This window comes from Sminthopsis crassicaudata, chromosome 6, assembly GCF_048593235.1.
Source record: "Sminthopsis crassicaudata isolate SCR6 chromosome 6, ASM4859323v1, whole genome shotgun sequence".
NCBI lineage: Eukaryota > Metazoa > Chordata > Mammalia > Dasyuromorphia > Dasyuridae > Sminthopsis > Sminthopsis crassicaudata.
This window is the reverse complement of record NC_133622.1, coordinates 162,039,062-162,056,703: the sequence shown is the minus strand read 5'-3', so window position 1 is coordinate 162,056,703 and position 17,642 is coordinate 162,039,062. Positions and strand designations below refer to the sequence as shown.

General features: G+C 35.6%; 1 protein-coding gene across 11 annotated transcripts in view; it reads left to right on the top strand.

The window, feature by feature from the left end:
- Nucleotides 1–17,642, top strand: part of ART3 (ADP-ribosyltransferase 3 (inactive)) — a 124,213-nt gene that overhangs the window by 82,748 nt on the left and 23,823 nt on the right. For 2 of the 11 annotated variants that reach the window (XM_074275683.1, XM_074275689.1), the window contains exon 1: nt 3,329–3,509. The exons of 7 other annotated variants lie outside the window; for them this stretch is intronic. The gene's annotated coding sequence lies outside the window, so the exon portion shown is untranslated. Of the gene's footprint in view, nt 1–3,328; nt 3,510–17,642 lie in introns of those variants that run through there. 2 more of the 11 variants (XM_074275687.1, XM_074275692.1) reach the window with 1 other exon arrangement.

Below are 17,642 nucleotides of genomic sequence, written 5' to 3'. Positions count from 1 at the left end.
AACCACTGATTGTCAGGTTATTTTTTCTTGATTTATTTTTCAGGTTGGTTGTTTTCATTATTAGATCTCTTATTTTTTTTCTTTTTCTTAAATTTGTTTTAATATTTTTATTGTCTTGTAGAGTTATTCCTTTCTGCTTATTTCATTTCACTTTTCAGGGAGTCTTACTTGTATAAACACCTTTGATTAGCTTTGTAAGCACTCATATGTAGCACCTTTTATACTAAGGTATTAAATCTCTTTTCAATTCTTTCGTCCATAATACTCATTTCTTTTCTAGTTCGTTCTCTAGCATTTTCATTTATGTTATCATTTAAATTTTTATTAAAAATCTCTTGATTAAACTGAAAACTGAGTGGATGCCCATCACTTGGAGAATGGCTGAATAAGTTATGATACATGAATGTTACAGAATATTCTTATTCTATAAGAAACCATCAGCAGGATGATTTCAGAGAGATCTGGAGAGACTTACAGGAATTGATGCAAAGAGAAATGAGCAGAACCAGGAGATCACTGTACACAGCAAAAGCAATATTATATGATAATCAATTCTGATGGACATGGCTCTCCTCAACAATGAAATGATTCAGATCGGTTCCAATGATCTCGTGATGAAGAGAGCCATCTACACTCAGAGAAAGAATTGTGGGAACTAAGGGTGGATCACAGCACAAAGTTCTCACTCTTCAATGTTATTTGCTTGCATTTTGTTTTCTTACTCATTTTCTTTCCTTTGTAATCTGATTTTTCTTGTGCAACAAGAGAATTATATAAATATGTTTACACATATTGGATTTAACATATATTTTAACATGTATAACATATTGGATTGCTTGCCATCTAGGGGACGGGAGTGGAGGGGGGAGGAGGGAAAAATCTGCACAAGTTTTTGCAAGGTTCAATGTTGAAAAATTATCTGTTCATATGTTTTGAAAATAAAAAGCTTAAAAAAATCTATTCATTCTGTGTGTTCCAAATGATCTTATGGTAAGCTATATTTTTCTTAGAAGCTTTGATTATAGATATTTTGGAATTATTCTCTTCTGAGAGAGAAGACATTCTTTGACATTCATGACATCATTGTTCTTTATTTCTTTTTATATACTCATTTTTCCAGTCTTATTTTCTGAATTGGGATCTTGTTTTAGAGCCAGGCTCTCTGTACTTCTGGTATTACTGTCATGCCCTTGTTTGATCTTGGATAGTCTTATGTGATTTGCTGCTGCTTTGTTCCCCAGAAACTGCATGCTGAGTTCTTCAGAAGATCATAGTGGGTGGCTTGGACCAGGGAGCTGCAAACTTTCAACAGAACCCCTGATGTCCTAATAAAAGGCATAGTCAGATTGTTGCCATCTGAGGCTTTCTAGATTCCAGATTCTAGTTGAGATTAGACAGTATAGTTGCTTATTTGCCCCTTAGTAGAACTCCACTAGATAGTTGCTGACCTCAGCCCCTATCAGCTAGAAAATTGATTCTGAAAGCATAGAATCAGGTGTCTCTGATCTTCTCTAATAGTCAGAGACACAATGCTGAGGCACTATTTTGGGTTACTGTGGTCTGGTTTTAATGCCAAAATACCGAAATTTTAATTTATTCTATTTTAATTTATTTTCCAAAGTTACCTTCCAGTGTGTGGCAGTGAGATCCTGACCTATCCATCTTCAGTAATCTCTTCCCTGTTTAGTTGTCTATAGGCGGAATTTGTGAACTTGTGATGGAAAGCTGACTGATAATAGTTTCTCCTTAGACTTCTAAACTACTACTTGGACTGGAACTTTTAAATTTTTATTGGAATAATGAGGGAAGCTGGACTGTTTGCTTTCTGCTATTATACTGTCTTGGCTGATATCCTAGGACTAGCAAAAATCTTGTCTCTGTGGTCTGCCATATTCTGGACTCCTTTGGGTTATTAGACCTTCCAAAAAGAGTGAGGTCCTTTGATTTTAAATTCAGTTTTACCTGTTATGGCATAGCAGTAAATGAGTGTTAACCAAAACAAGTGGACAAGCCTGTAGTCTTTATCAGTCCTTAGCTAAGTTGCCTGGCTTTTTTATATGAAGAATTTTACATGATGAGAATGGGCCATTGAAGATCTAAAATCTTTTCAAGCTTCCATAGGCTACTCAAGGTCTGAGAAGACAAAGGTTGTAAAGGGGTTATAACCCATATTCTTAAAATTCTAGCAAAAAGGCAACATGGATACGTTTAGACATACCTAAATATAACTTTAGGCAGCTAGATAGTTCAGTGGATAGAGCACTAGGCCCAGAGTCAGGAAAATCTGAGTTCAAATGTGACCTTAGATACTTATTAGTTGTGAATTCCTAGGAACAACATTCTACCTCTGTTTGCCTCCATATCTCTTTGCCAAAATAAAAAAATAAAAACCCACAAGTACCATTAGTGTGCTGTGGTTCATACTGCATCATGAAGAGTTGGACACAACTGAACAACCAGGGGGGTGGATGTGTGCATGCACATGAACTTTCATAATGCATATTGATTATCCATATGTATATACTTATATGTATATATACATATGGGTGTGAGTATATACACATACACACACATATTCCCACACCCATATACATATATATATGTATACATGTACATATATATGTATATATAGATATAGGCACATGGAGATACATACACATAGCTAAATATATGTGTACGTGTGTATATAATTTCAGTGGAGAGATACTAGCAGCTCAAGAGGAGTAGGATAAGGAAGAGTCTCTGGGAATGCACTCCAGGCATTATTTAGTATTATTTTTAGTTGTTTCTGGGTCTTTGTGACCCCATTTGGGAGAGGTTTGCCATTTCCTTCTTCAGCTCATTATACAGATGAGGAACTCAGGCAGACAGGGTTAATTAAGTGACTTGCTTAGCTAGGATCACACAGTTAGGAAGGGTCTGAAGCCAGATTTGAACTCAGATATTCCTGACTCCCAGCCCAGTGCTGTATCCATCGGGCAATCTAGCTTTCACATTCGGCATGGGGGACAGCCTATGCATAGGCATTGCAGGAGACTAATACTGAACATTTTAATTTCCAATATGATGTTAACTAGTCCGTTTTAGGGGGACAGGGGCTTTTGGTTATATCAAGCATCTAGCTAGATTTAGCTCCATTCTTTAGGATGGCATTTCAAAATCCAAAGGACAGGAAAGGAAGTTATCATCAGCTTCTGGCCATTCAGGGAATAGACCGATGTGGTCAGAGAATTCTAAGTGGCTTAGAAACATTGTGGACCCATCCGTAACAGTGATTGAAGGCACAGGGAGGAGCCCTAGTATAAATAGCAGTGGCCAAGCAAGGGTCGTTTGTCACTGCCAAGCTGTTTGGGGGTCATCTATAAAAAGAAAAGTACTGCCTGTCTCAGTTATCATTGTCAACAAAGTCTCACCCCACCTTGGAAGGCCAGTCTCTAGCTGGAGAATTGAGGAAGCAACTGGGGACTTAGAATCAACCAGTCATCCTCTCTCAAAAGGCAAAAAGCAAGGTAAACTTTTAAAATTCTCTACACTAAAAATCTAAGAAGTGGGAATGTTTTAGGAATGTATTTGCCTAAATCTGAGTAAAAGAGGGAGTATGGCTAAAGGAAGGAGCCCTGGAGTTGGAGTCACAGAACTTGGGTTTGGAGTCTTGCTCTACCATTTCTTTACTGTGTGAACCAAGGTGTCATTTAACTCTTTTGGGCCCCTAGTTTCTCTATAGATAAAATGAGATAAAATGCACTGCATGATCTTTAAGGCTGCTGCTAGCTAGTTCTCCTTCTCTGATCCTACATTACATTGTGAATGAGGCACCTCCTACATGAGAGTTGCCGCCAGGTTTTGGGGGAAAGAATGTTGTGCTTCATATCTCCCTTCAATAATCTTTATGTCTGTGCCTGAGACACACCTCTCTTCATTTTCCTCATCTGTAAAATGGAGATGTAAATCCATCTCTTTGGGCATCTCTTTTAAGACTTCTGTCAGAATCACCGAGGTAATACAATATAATATCCTTTGCAACCCCAAAAGTACTATGTTGTTGTTGGCTATCGTTATTTCAAGTAAATTATATCCAAGTGAATGAAACTAAAAAAAAAACCTGATCTTTTAAGTCAGGCTGTAAGTTAGGCACAGTTTTATATATTTGGTGGAACTGCTGAAAGGAGATGAAAATTTGGGCTACACTGTTATGGAACTGATAATGCTGTGGTCCCTGCTGTGGTCCCCTCTAATTTTTGATTTCTGTTATTATTAATATTGATTGACATTTATAGCTTGTAAAGCACTTTAGCCATAAATATATTGTCTAAATATATTGTCTATTTCTCACACTACCTTGAGGCAGGAGTACTGATATTATTATCTTTATTTTACAAATGGGAAAATAAGGGCTTAGAAAAACTGATCATCTCAAAGTAATCTTATCATTAAGTGGCTGGCAGATTCTCTGAAACCGTATCTAGAGCTCTTTACCACATATTATCTTGCTTCTGCTTATTATCACTAGCTATGCAATTAAATTACCCTCTGGGTACCTTAGAAAGTGGCCAAGGGGAAGGGAAATGTAGAGCAGCCGCCTCAGCTACAGAAAGCACTGCCTTTCATGGGAATAGTGAATAGCCGATGGCTTCAGCCTACAGGAGACTTTTAAGTGTTTAGTTTACTTTTTTTTAGTCTTGTAAACACAGGATTAAAAATTAGGAATTAAACAGAGCTGTAGAAGCTTGAAGGCTTTTAAAAATGTGATGTATGTAGGTTTCTTAATGTGATGCATGTTCCCACCTACAGATGCCAGGGAGTAAAGGCTTCTACTTTTCCCGAGGCTTTCCTGTGATCTGGATGTTTGGTTTGGTTTTCTGATGTAACTCTCTCTCCTACCACAACCACAATTACCAGACAAATTGTCTTGGTCACCCAAAGGGACTGACCCCCGTGTACAAAGAATTGAAAGGAAAAGGTTCTTACATGTTACTCTTAGTTAAGTTACTGAAAGCTCTTTGCAGTGAGATCAGTATCCAATTCAAAGACCACTTCTTCCAAGAAGCTTTTAATACCTTTCTCTTTATCATTAAAGACTTCTTGCCTTCAGCGTTCTGCCCCCCCCCAACATTTTGCTTATACCTCACTATTTACTTATTTATAGTATTGCCTAATGCCTGTTAGACCAAATTCAAGATGTTTAAAAGAGAGCTTACTTCGTTTTTACCTTAAAATCCATCCTTTCTCCAAATTACTCTATTTCTGGCAAGAATTGTTGTAGTTGTTGATTCTTTTAGTCACCCAAGTTCATAAGTTAGGAGCCATCCTCAATACTTCTCCTCTCCCTAAAATCATTTACTCCAATCATGTAAATACACAACCGAATGTTGCCAATTCTGTCTCCCCAGTACCTGGTCTTACTCAACCCTCCACTTAGGCTCACATCACCTCTCATCCATACTACAATAGTCACCTAATTGACTCCCCTGCTTCAAGGTGAGTCCTCTTTGAAGCCTTTTATACAGCTGTCAAGGTGAAAGTCTGACCATGTCACTGCCCAGCTCAAGCAATTCCAGTGTCTCTGTTTCCTCCAGGATCAAAGAGAAACAACACTTCACCTAGATATTTCAAGCCGCCCATAATCCAGCTCTGGCCTAAAGATAATGTGGCATAGTGAACAAAGTGCAGTAAACTGGGTTGAAATCCTACCTCAGACACCAGTTATTTGTACCTTTTAACCTGGAATGGGATGGGAATTCTTTCCTCATCTGGAAAATGAGGGGGGTTGGATGAGATAGCTCCTTACAGCCCTTCCAGCTTTAGATATATGTTCCTTCCAACACCCAATTCTTTTTCTTCTCTTTTAGTTATCAGACTAAAGATTTAATCAACTGAACATAATTGAACCTTTTCATAATGACCCAAAGGGCAGCAAACATGATGTAGAGCCAACAAGACCTGGCTTCAGGTTCACACTCTGACTCAGACTGGCTACAGAACCTCAGGCAGTGCTTTCGGCATCTCTGAGATTAAAAATTGGAAAGAAGCTGTACTGGTGGGATTTCCCCTTACCATTAAAATCAAAGGGATAACCCCTATGCCTTGCCATCATGATCAGTCTGTAATTATGGCTGAGAAAAGGCGTGGTATAATAGAAATAGATTTGGATCTGGAGGCGGAGAGACCTGACTTCAAACTCTGCTTCTAACATGTTTTAGCTGTGTGACACTGGGGCACTCATGCAACCTCTCTGAGGTCTAATGAAATAATTTATAGAATTTTGTTGCTGTCCAGTGGTGTCCAACATTCTGTGACCCCACAGAGGTTTTCTTGATAAACACACTGCAGAGGTTTGCCATTTCCTCCTTCAGTGGATTAAGGCAAACAGAGCTTAAAAATGACTTGCCCAGGATCACACAACTAGCAAACAGCACAGGCCTTCCTCCAGCCCCAGCATTCTAGCCACCTACTTGTCTCCAGTGTATATAAAGGACCATATAAATGTTAGCTATCATCATGTTGATTTATGTATATCAATCTCATCAAATCTGAAAACATACAACTTATTTTCTTATAATTGTAATTCACCTTTACTTCCTCTGCAATATAATTATTGAATCAAAGATTAGTGTAATTTTTTCCCCCAAGTTATATTTCTTATGCAAAGATGTTGAATAAAATCATTCACTAATGTGGAGTCATTCTGAAGTAACCCCATGTTTTAACTTTGCTTGATTTTGACTACATGCAGCCCAGCCTGCAGGAGAAAGCAGTCCCACAAGTGCTAATCGTGTATCTTCTTTGCTAATCTCATCTCAATTTAATGAGTAAAGAGGGAGCGGCTGCCAGGCATGCACACCCATATCTCAACATTAGAATTGTGGACCATCAGAATACTAAGGGAGTAGCTGAGGGGGCACTAATCCCACTTCCTCACTTTACTCAGTGAGTAATCCAGTCAAAATACTTTTGCCCTTATTTGGAAGATGCTTACTCCTCTCTATAAAAGCATCAGCCCAATTTGAATCCTAGATTAGTACAGTGGCCCACTCACCAACACTTTTCTGCCAGTGGTGTGTTAATAAATTCTATAGCTGTCTCTTCTTGAATTTTGCTTCTTTAATCAGGTCAAAGATGCAAACATAGAATTTTTCTTTTCACAGTATCATCATTAGCCATTTTACTTTCTTTTATGTACCTTTATCTAAGAATGAAACTGAAAAGGAAAAAAGCACTCACTCACCTCTTTAGCCATTGTGGTTTTTGTCATTCAAGTCTAGATGTACTTTTTCCACCATGCAAATCCCTCTCAATAATCACTATACTCCATCCAGAGCTCTTTCATCACTTATGTGGAGGATGGGGAAGAAGAGTAGCTGGCCACATGTGCTGACAGTCCAGCCTAGTCCCAGATGGTCAAAATGGCTCTGATCCAATTTTATCATGGGGCAAAATAAGGAAAACTTTGGATTCAGTTTGATTCTGACTTTTGGGAAGTTTAGAAAAAATTACTAATAAAATCATAAGGTTTTCTTTCTCAGTTTGTCTCAGTCCCCAAACCAGGAGAAATATCTGGCATAGAACCCTAGACTTTTCTGTGTCTTTATGACAATACTCAAATATTGGTCAATTCTGCTGGAGCCCCCCTGTACATAAATAAGGCAGTGCACTGATCATTAGCACTTAGATCAAACAGATTTATCTAGCCAGCAAAAATAATTCAAACTACTTAATAACAAATAAGAAAAATAGGAGAAATGATTAAAATAGCTGTGTGAATGGCCACAGAGGAGCCTAGGTCTCATATATTCCAGTCTTATATATATTCACGAGGGAGAACCAGACTGAATAATGATCAAGATACTATTATCTAACTCAGACTACCCAAAAAGACAGTCAGAACCCTTTAGGCAATAGGAAGAGCTACACTGAAACAAACTGCAAGGCTACCAATATTGAAACCAGAAATACTTAAGGACATCTGAGGCCTACCTTGTACCCAGAGGAAAGAAACTTGGATGGTGAAACTCCCAGATGATCGGAAACCCTTCATTCTCTGACCTGGAACTCACAGTTCTGAGATGGTTATGCCTAAGGGACAATGAAAGTTAATAGCATTCTGTCCTGAGATAGTCCAGAAAGGCTCTGAAGTCTAAAGCTCTTTGAACCCAGAAGATCTGGAGGATGAGGCTGGAAGTCTGAAATCTGCTAGTGCTCTGAATGTATTAAATAAAAAAAACAACCCAGCAACAGGAACCTAGAAAATAAACCAAACCTGACCCAACCACTCCATCCAGGAATGGAAGAAGGGTGAGATCCCAGTTCTTGGTCAAAGTCTAACATCAAAAATTGGGGTAGGGATATGAGTAAAGAGAAGAAACTAGGTACTACAAGAGTACCTAGACAAAGTGAAATGAGAGATTAAAAAATGAGGTGAAATAAGAATTCCTTTAGTCATTCTAAAGCATTTGCTATATGGCAGGCTCTGTTCTAAGCACTGGACATACATAAAGAGAAAGGCAGTTCCTACGCTCCAGGATACTAATTCTAAAGAGAATGTTTAAAAGTAATTTGAAAAGTAGGGTAGGGAAACAAGGATGGCAGTGGGAATGGAAGGGAAACAGAGAAAGTATCCAGATGTGAGGTGGGGTTGAAAAGTCTCAGAGGATGCAGCCAATTGATAAATGAGTAGATATTCTGCTCCTTGAATGGCAGCTTTGGAGTTCCTGGTTCCACTCTCACATCAAAAGGACATAGGATGGTGATGAGGCAGAATGCCAAGAATATATTGGCATCTTTCATGAGGAAAGAATTAGAAGGAAAATCAATGACTTAGAATAACAAATTCCTTAAAAATTAGAATGGATCAAACAAATTAAGGACTCCACAATATAACTAGAAATATTAGAATAAAATTTAAAGATTGAAATATAAAGAAAATTATCAAAAGCAATTGACTTGGAGAGCAAAACAGAGAAAAATTGTTTTAAGAATTATTGCACTTGGGGCAGTTAGGTGGTGAAGTGGATAGAGCACCAGCCTGAAGTCAGGATGACCCTGAGTTCAAATCCGACTTCAGACACTTCACACTTCCTAGCTGTGACCCTGGGCAAGTCACTTAACCCCAATTGCCTCAGCATAAAAATGAAAGAAAGAAAGAAAGAAAGAAAGAAAGAAAGAAAGAAAGAAAGAAAGAAAGAAAGAAAGAAAGAAAGAAAGAAAGAAAGAAAGAAAGAAAGAAAGAAAGAAAGAAAGAAAGAAAGAAAGGAAAGAAGGAAGGAAGGAAGGAAGGAAGGAAGGAAGGAAGGAAGGAAGGAAGGAAGGAAGGAAGGAAGGAAGGAAGGAAGGAAGGAAGGAAGGAAGGAAGGAAGGAAGGAACTATGCTCAAAGAGTTATCAAACTGTGCGTACCCTTTGACCCTGCAGTGTTTCTACTGGGCTTATATCCCAAAGAGATCTTAAAGAATGGAAAGGGTCCCACATGTGCCAAAATGTTTGTGGCAGCTCTTTTTTAGTGGCAAGAAACTGGAAACTGAATGGATAGCCACCAGTTGGGGGATGGTTGAGTAAATTGTGATATATGAATGTTATGGAATATTATTGTTCTGTAAGAAATGACCAGAAGGATGATTTCAGAGAGGCCTGGAGAGACTTACATCAACTGATGCTGAGTGAAGTGAGCAGAACCAGGAGATCATTATACACGGAAACATTAATATCATACAAGATCAATTCTGATGTCTGTAACTCTTTCCAACAATGAGATGATTGATGTCAGTTCCAATGATCTTGTGATGAAGAGAGCCATCTACACCCAAAGAGAGGACTGTGGGAACTGAATGTGGATCACAACATAGCATTCTCACTCTTTTTGTTGTTGTTCGTTTGCATTTTGTTTTCTTACTCATTTACTTCCTTTTTTTGATCTGATTTCTCTTGTGCAATAAGAGAATTGTATAAATATGTTTATACGTGTTGGATTTAACATATATTTTAACATGTATAACATATATTGAATTGGTTGCCATGTAGAGGAGGAGGTGAGGGGAAGGAGGAGAACATTTGAAATACAAAACTATGCAAGGGTCAATGTTGTCAAATTATCCATGCATATATTTTGAAAATAAAAAGCTTTATTAAAAAAAAGAATTATTGCACTCCCTAAAAGGTTAAAAAAACCAACAATTAAGCAAATAGAAACCTTCCCAAAAAAGCTTAGATACCATATTTCAAGAAATTAGAAATGAAAGTTGCTAAGATTTGATAGAACCAGAGGGCAAAATGGAAATAGAAAGAACAAAAAGAATTCAACAGAAATATAAAAATACATAGAGAAAGCCTGATATAGAAAAACCTTAAAACCCAATAGTGAATGAAATATCAAACTGGAAACTGAAGAATCCAGAGCTTCGAAGTTAAAGTAAAAAAAGAAAAATCTCAAAAAGGTAAACAACCAGAAAGAGTTCAAATATCAAGGGATCACAGTTAGGATCAGATCAGATTATGTTGAAACTATGCTAAAGAAAAGGACATTTTGGAATATTTCCAAAGACTTCCAAAACTTAAAAGATAAAAGCTTATGATGAAGAATAACTTACCCTGCAAAAGTAAGTATATTACTATAGGGAGGGAAAAAGAAGGGAACAAGCATTTATGAAATACCTAGTATGTGCCAAACTCTTTAAAACATTATCTCATTTGAAGCTTACAACAACCCTGTGAGGTAGGTGCCATTATAATATCTATCTTCAGGTTGAAAAAATTTAGATACATTTCTCAAATTATAGAGAACTGAGTCAAATTTATCTTTTTTTTTTTTTAAAAAGAGTCATTCCCCAATTGACAAATGATCAAAAAATAAAATCTGTGCCCAAAGGGCCATAAAATCATGCATACCTTTTGACCTAACAATGCCACTACTAGGCAGATATCCAAAAAGAGATTAAAAAATTAAAAAGGAAAAGAACCCTATATGTACAAAAATATTTATAGCAGCTCTTAGGGCAAAGCATGGGAAATTAAGGAGATGTCCATCAATTGGGGAATGGCTAAACAAATTGTATAATGTGATTATGATGGAATACTATTGTTATATAAGAAATAATGAGCAGGATTTTCTCAAAAACAAAACAAAACAAAAAAACCCAACAAACCTGGAAAGTCCTCCATAAACTCTGGCAAAATGAAATGTACTATGTACAAAGTAATTGCAATATTGTGAGATGATCAGCTTTGAATGACTTTGCTAATTTTATCAATACAATGATCCAAGACTATTATGAAAGATTTATGATGAAAAATGCTATCCATACCCAGAGAAAGAACTGATTATGACTGAATACAGATTGAAGCATACTTTTCTTTTTATTTTATTTTTCTTGAGTTTTTTTGGGAGGGAGTGCAGAATCTGCATTTTATTTCACAACATGACTTTTATAAAAAATGTTTCACAAAACTTCACATATATCTTCTCAATGTGGAGGGGAGTGTGTTGGGGAATGAGGGAGAGAATCTGGAACTCAAAGTTGTGTTGTTTTTTTTTTATCTTGGGTAAGTCACTTAATTTCTGTCTGCCTTAATTTCTTTATTTTTAATGTTTTTAATACCTTTAACTTTCAAAATACATGCAAATATAGTTTTTATTTTTAAAATTTTTTATTAATTTTTATAATTATAACATTTTCTTTGACAGTACATATTCACAGGTAATTTTTTTTTACAACATTATCCGTTGTACTCCCTTCTGTTCCAAATTTTTCCCCCTCCTTCCCTCCACCCCCTCCCCTAGATGGCAGGCATTCCCATACATATTAAATATCTTATAGTATATCCTAGGTACAATATATATGTGCAGAACCGAATTTTGTTGTTGTTGTTGTTGCAAAGGAAGAATTGTATTCGGAAGCTAAAAATAATCTGGGAAGAAAAACAAAACAAAACAGTGCTCACAGTTTATACTCATTTCCCAGTGTTCCTTTTCTGGATGTAGCTGATTCTGTCCATCATTGATCAATTGGAATTGGATTAGCTCTTCTCTATGTTGAAGATACCCACTTCCATCAGAATACATCCTCATACAGTATCATTGTTGAAGTGTATAATGATCCCCTAGTTCTGCTCAGCATCAGTTGATGTAAGTCTCTCCAAGCCTCTCTGTATTCATCCTGTTGGTCATTTGCAAAGATAGTTTTTAACATTCACCCTTCCAAAATCCTGTGTTCCAAGTTTACCTTGCTCCCTTCGTCCTCTCACCTCCCCTAAACAGAAAGCAATCCAGTATGTTAGACATCTGCAATTCTTCTATACATATTTCCACATTTATCATGTAGAGTAAGAAAATCAGATCAAAAGGGGAAAAAATGAGAAAGAAAAAAGCAAGCAAACAACAACAAAAAAGGTATAAATACTATGTTGTGATCTACGTTCAGTCCCCCAGTCTTCTTTATAAATGGAAATGGCTCTCTCCATCACAAGTCCATTGGAATTGGCCTGAATCACCTCATTGTTGAAGAGTCAAGTCCACCAAAGTTGATCCTCTCATAATTTTGTTGCCACTGTGCACAATATTCTTTTGGTTCTATTCACTTCATTTTAGTATCAGTTCATGTAAGTTTCTCCAGGATTTTCTGAAATCATCCTCCTGATCATTTCTTATAGAACAATAATATTCCATAATATTCATATACCATAACTTATTCAGCCCTACCCCAACTAATGGACATGCACTCAAAATTTTAAAAACAAATGTAAAAAAAAATTTTTGTTTTACATATAACAGAGAGAGATTAAAAAAAAAAAAAAAAGGAAATGATAGTTAACTTTGCCCAGGATTACATAGCTAATAAGTGTATGAGGTCATATTTGAACTCAGAACTTCCTTTCTCCAGACCCAGTGCAGCATTAATTGAATAGAGGACTTTCAAGTATTCCTAATGAAAAGACCATTTTTATGAATAGAAACTTTGAAATGTAAACATAGAAGTCCAAAGAAAGCTCAACAGACAAATAAATTTAACAGCTGGGAAAGTCCATGAAAAAATGCTAAATTCTTATTAGGGAAAGACAAATAGAGATGTACTTTCAGAAACAACATATTCAAGATTCTAAGAGAAAAGTAAATCAAATGACCTAGGGGAAATGTATATGCTAGGAAATAAAGGATGAAGAAGTAGATAGAACTTAATATTTCTCATAAACTAACAGCACAAGAAGAGTATACAAGCATGCGGGTGGGAAGCATACAAAAATGGGGTGGAGCGGACGTCACATACACTTTAATCTGGACAAAAGAGAATTCAACACAAATATAAAAACATACATACACAGAACTTGGTATAGAAATAAGAAAATGGGCAGAAAAAGGGTATTTGAAGGGTGGTTAAGAGGGAAGGGAAAGTCATGAAAGGAATAGTCACATTCAAGTCAAATTAACACTTTAGAAAAACAGATTTTGAGGGAAGGGGAAAATAAAAGGAAACAAGGAAATGATTAGTATCAGTTATCTATTGGGGAGTGTTGAAGGGGCAGTGGAAGATTCCTTATGACAAAAAATAAAAAGACATAATGTATAAATGGTGAATTTGATATTTTAAAAGAATAGGAAAACTAAATTGTTAATGATAAAATAAATTATTAATAACTATTTTGCAAAATTTAATTCCAAAAAAGATAGTAAATGAAATATATGAATATTTATAATATATGATGCTTAGGCTAACAGAAATTAAATAACTCAATCTCAGAAAAATATATTGAACCAACTACAAATGAACTGATAAAAAGAAAACCTCCAGTACCAGATAGATTTATAAATTAATTCTTTAAAAAATTCAAAACAATTGCAACTTTATATAAATAGTTTGCAAAAACTGAAAAATATGAGATCCTACCAAATTCTTTTAGTGATACAAATATAGTCTTGATATTAAAACCAGGAGGAGACAAAGCGGAAAAAGAAATGTCTACTGGATATTGACATGAAAACAGTAAAAAAAAAAAAAAAAAAAAAAAAATGATCAAATAGGTGATATAAATAAAAATTTTAAAATCATACAAGATTGGGTTTATCCTAGGAATGTAGTGTTGGTTTATTTTTAGGAAAACTATCAATATAACAGACTATATGTTAGCAAAAATAAATTTAAAAATCATATGATTGCATATTAGTAGATACAGAAAAACTTTTGACAGAATACAATATCTATTTCTTTTAAAAATATTAAAATAGCATATTATATATATATATATATATATATATATATATATATATATATGTATGTATAGTATATATAGAATAGTAATAAATGGATATTTTCTTAATTTGGTAAATTGTATCTACCAAAACCCAGCATTATATATAATATTCATAAACTAAAGACCTTTCCAGTAAGATTAGAGGTAAAGGATAAATATTCATTATCACCACATTTATTTACTTTAGTTCTTGAAATCCTAGCTATAGAAAAAGAAAGATAAGGGAATAAGCATAGATAAAGAAGAAACAAAATTATCAACTTTTCCAGATGATAGAATGGATAGAATGTTGATCCATTTAGGAAACCCTAAAGATATAAATAAAATTAATTGAAACAATAACTTCAGTAAAATAGCTGAAGTTAAACAAATATAAAACAAATTCACATAAAACATCAATATTACTGTATATGTTTAATAAAATCAAGCTGGAAGAGATACCCAAATTCTATATCCCATACAGACCCATACAGGATCTATATCAAAACAAATCTAAAACTCTTCATGTAAATTAAGACTCAACTAGAGAGAGATTAATTGCCCATGATTGGACTCTGCTGATATACTTATATTAATCTACTCAGTGCTATATCAATCAAACTACCAAAGGATTGACTACTTTGCAGAGCTAGGAAAGAAAATAGAAAACAATAGAAAAAATTAAAATTCATCTTCAGTAACAAAAAAATAAAGAGCCTCAAAGGAAATAATGAAAATAAAGAATGAGGGATGGGGATCCAGCAGTACCAAAGATGAAACTATATACTATAAAGCAATAATCATTAAAACTCTTTAGTAATGGTTTAAAAAATAGCTCAGTCAGAGAATAGATCAAATACAAATCATACAGAAGTGAACATAGAAGCATAGTGTTAAAGCCAAAGACTCTGAATTACCAAGTAGAGACTTGTCTGAAAAAACTTGCCCAGGGTCACATAGTAAATTTTTGAGGCAGAACAAGATAGGGAATGATTTGTAATTTTGTTCATAAAAGGAACTTTGAGGTGCAGATCCTCTCCATCAATGCAGTTCTACCCCTTCTCTGCAACATGTACTCATAGAGAGTTGCCCAGAGAATGGTGAAGTTAAAGTATGTGGTTACCCAGGGTTACATAGTCAGTATATATCAAAATCAGGGCTTAAATCTAGTTATAAAAATAGAATTTGCAAAAGAAAAATTCATATATTGAATTATATGCTTGAAAAAAGAAATGTTAAAACACACAATTTCCCAAAAGATTCTTTTTCCCCTTATATATGGAAATGTTTGTGATTATTGGTCTTTCACATTCAGAAAAACAAAAAGTAACACAAATGAACAAAAATTAGAAAAGTAACTTTATAAAGAGGCAGCTAGCTGACTCAGGGGATAAAGCTCAAGCTCAGATACTTCCTAGCAATGTGACTCTGGATAACTCATTTTATCCTGTTTGCCTCAGTTTTCTCATCTGTTAAATGGTCTGGAGAAGGACTACTTCAAACTACTCCAGTATCTTTTCCAAGAAAATCCCAAATGTTCAGAAACAATTGAACAACAACATGCCAGACATTGTGCTAAGTGCTTTACAAATAATATCTTATTATATCCCCTTCAAAAAGTCTGTTCTACCCTAGCTATTGCCTGAATTGAAAAGATATTTCCATGCCGCTACTAAAGCAATCCTCCATGCCTGGAAAGCATTTCCTAGAAACATTAGCTGCTCACCTCAGGTATTACTTTTTATATGTAGCCTTTATTATTTCTAAGAATTTTAAGTCTATCCCCCGTCTTTAAAAGCTGGTTTGGAGGTAGAAAGCCTCCTAAGTGTTTAGACTGTTTGCATGTTTAGAATGAAATGTCTCTATCTTTTCCTGCTGTTCTTTATTGGTAAAATGCAAGGAAAGGGTAAATTGCTTGAAATGCAGTTTCTTTTTTTGTTTCTATCCATTAAATGTTATCCTACTAAGTCATAAATTGTATTAAGGCAATAAAATCTTACCACTTTTTATACTTATCAAGTGTTCTAAATATAGTAGGCACTTAGTAAAAGTTGAATCAAATTGATATTGTAGAACTTGTGTGGCCTAGGAAGCACAGGGCATCTTCCCTCTCTAAAAAGCCACAGCTTTCAGGCTCAGCAGAACAAGTTTGGGTTCAGTCCTGAACCTGGAGTAAGAGTAGGATAGAGCTTAGCCTTGAAAGAGAAGGGTTACGTTCTTATTTGTAGTCTTTGTTTCATTCCTTTCCCATGTCAGAGGAGACTTCTGGGGATAATCCCTTAAACAAAAACTGGAGTTTGACTCATGTCTAGGATCTAACCAAAAATATTAAAATCTCCTCTAGAAAAGTACCAAAAATATAAACTACATAAGGTAGAGAACAGCACTATTTCTTTTAACACCAAAAAACCAAAAGTACATGTAATACTGCCTCTGTAAAACTACCCAGTTTATCAATCCTGCTTGCAGGATTGGGTCCCCGGATGGTGACTGCTACAGGTATATATGGAGATAGATAGATAGATAGATAGATAGATAGATAGATAGATAGATAGATAGATAGATTTTTATTTTTTTTTGGAGGCTGGGGTTAAGTGACTTGCCCAGGGTCACACAGCTAGGAAGTGTTAAATGTCTTGAGACCACATTTGAACTCAGGTCCTCCTGAATTCAGGGCTGGTGCTCTATCCACTGCGCCACCTAGCTGCCCCTGCTACAGGTATATTTAACTTCAATAAAACACTAGTAAACAATATTAGCTCAAAGCAAATTCTAAAATAGCATGGTAAGAATTCTCTACAGCCTACAAGAGAGAACTGGGCCTGAAAAGTTGTCTGAAGCATTCATGTAAAGAATATGTGTGTCTTAAGGCTCCAGATTTTCTGGGCCTTAATGTCCTTTCTCTTCTCCCATTCCATTTAGGCAAGACATCTCTGGGGAGGCTACTGGCATGTGTTCTTTGCAGTTTAATTCTTAAATGCCAAAGTTAGTTCTGTCCTGAGTCTAAAGCTTGCTCTCTTTTCTGCTGCCCGAAGCTCTGCTCCTACAAGTGAATGCCTTGCTCTATGTATAGCTAAACCTATTTCTTCTACTGTATGTTGAATTCTGAAACTGCTAAATAGAGTGTCTCTTACTGGATAAAGAGTTGATAATGGGAAATGAGGAAGAAAACTTTCTCCTCTTTTCTAGGTATCATATTCCACAAGGCTCTGAGCCTGACTGACTAGAATTTGGTTTTCTTTAAAGTTACACATGAGAACATGGTCAATTATTGCTATTTCTTTTAATTCCATCAGAGAAAGGAAACACAGAAAGACCAACCAGAAGAAGCAGAAGTCTTGTCAGAAGTGTTCAGGGCATAAACCAAGCCCTAAAATATGCTTCATGGGAGGGAATCCTCTATCTAATCCCTCGTTACAAAATCAATTG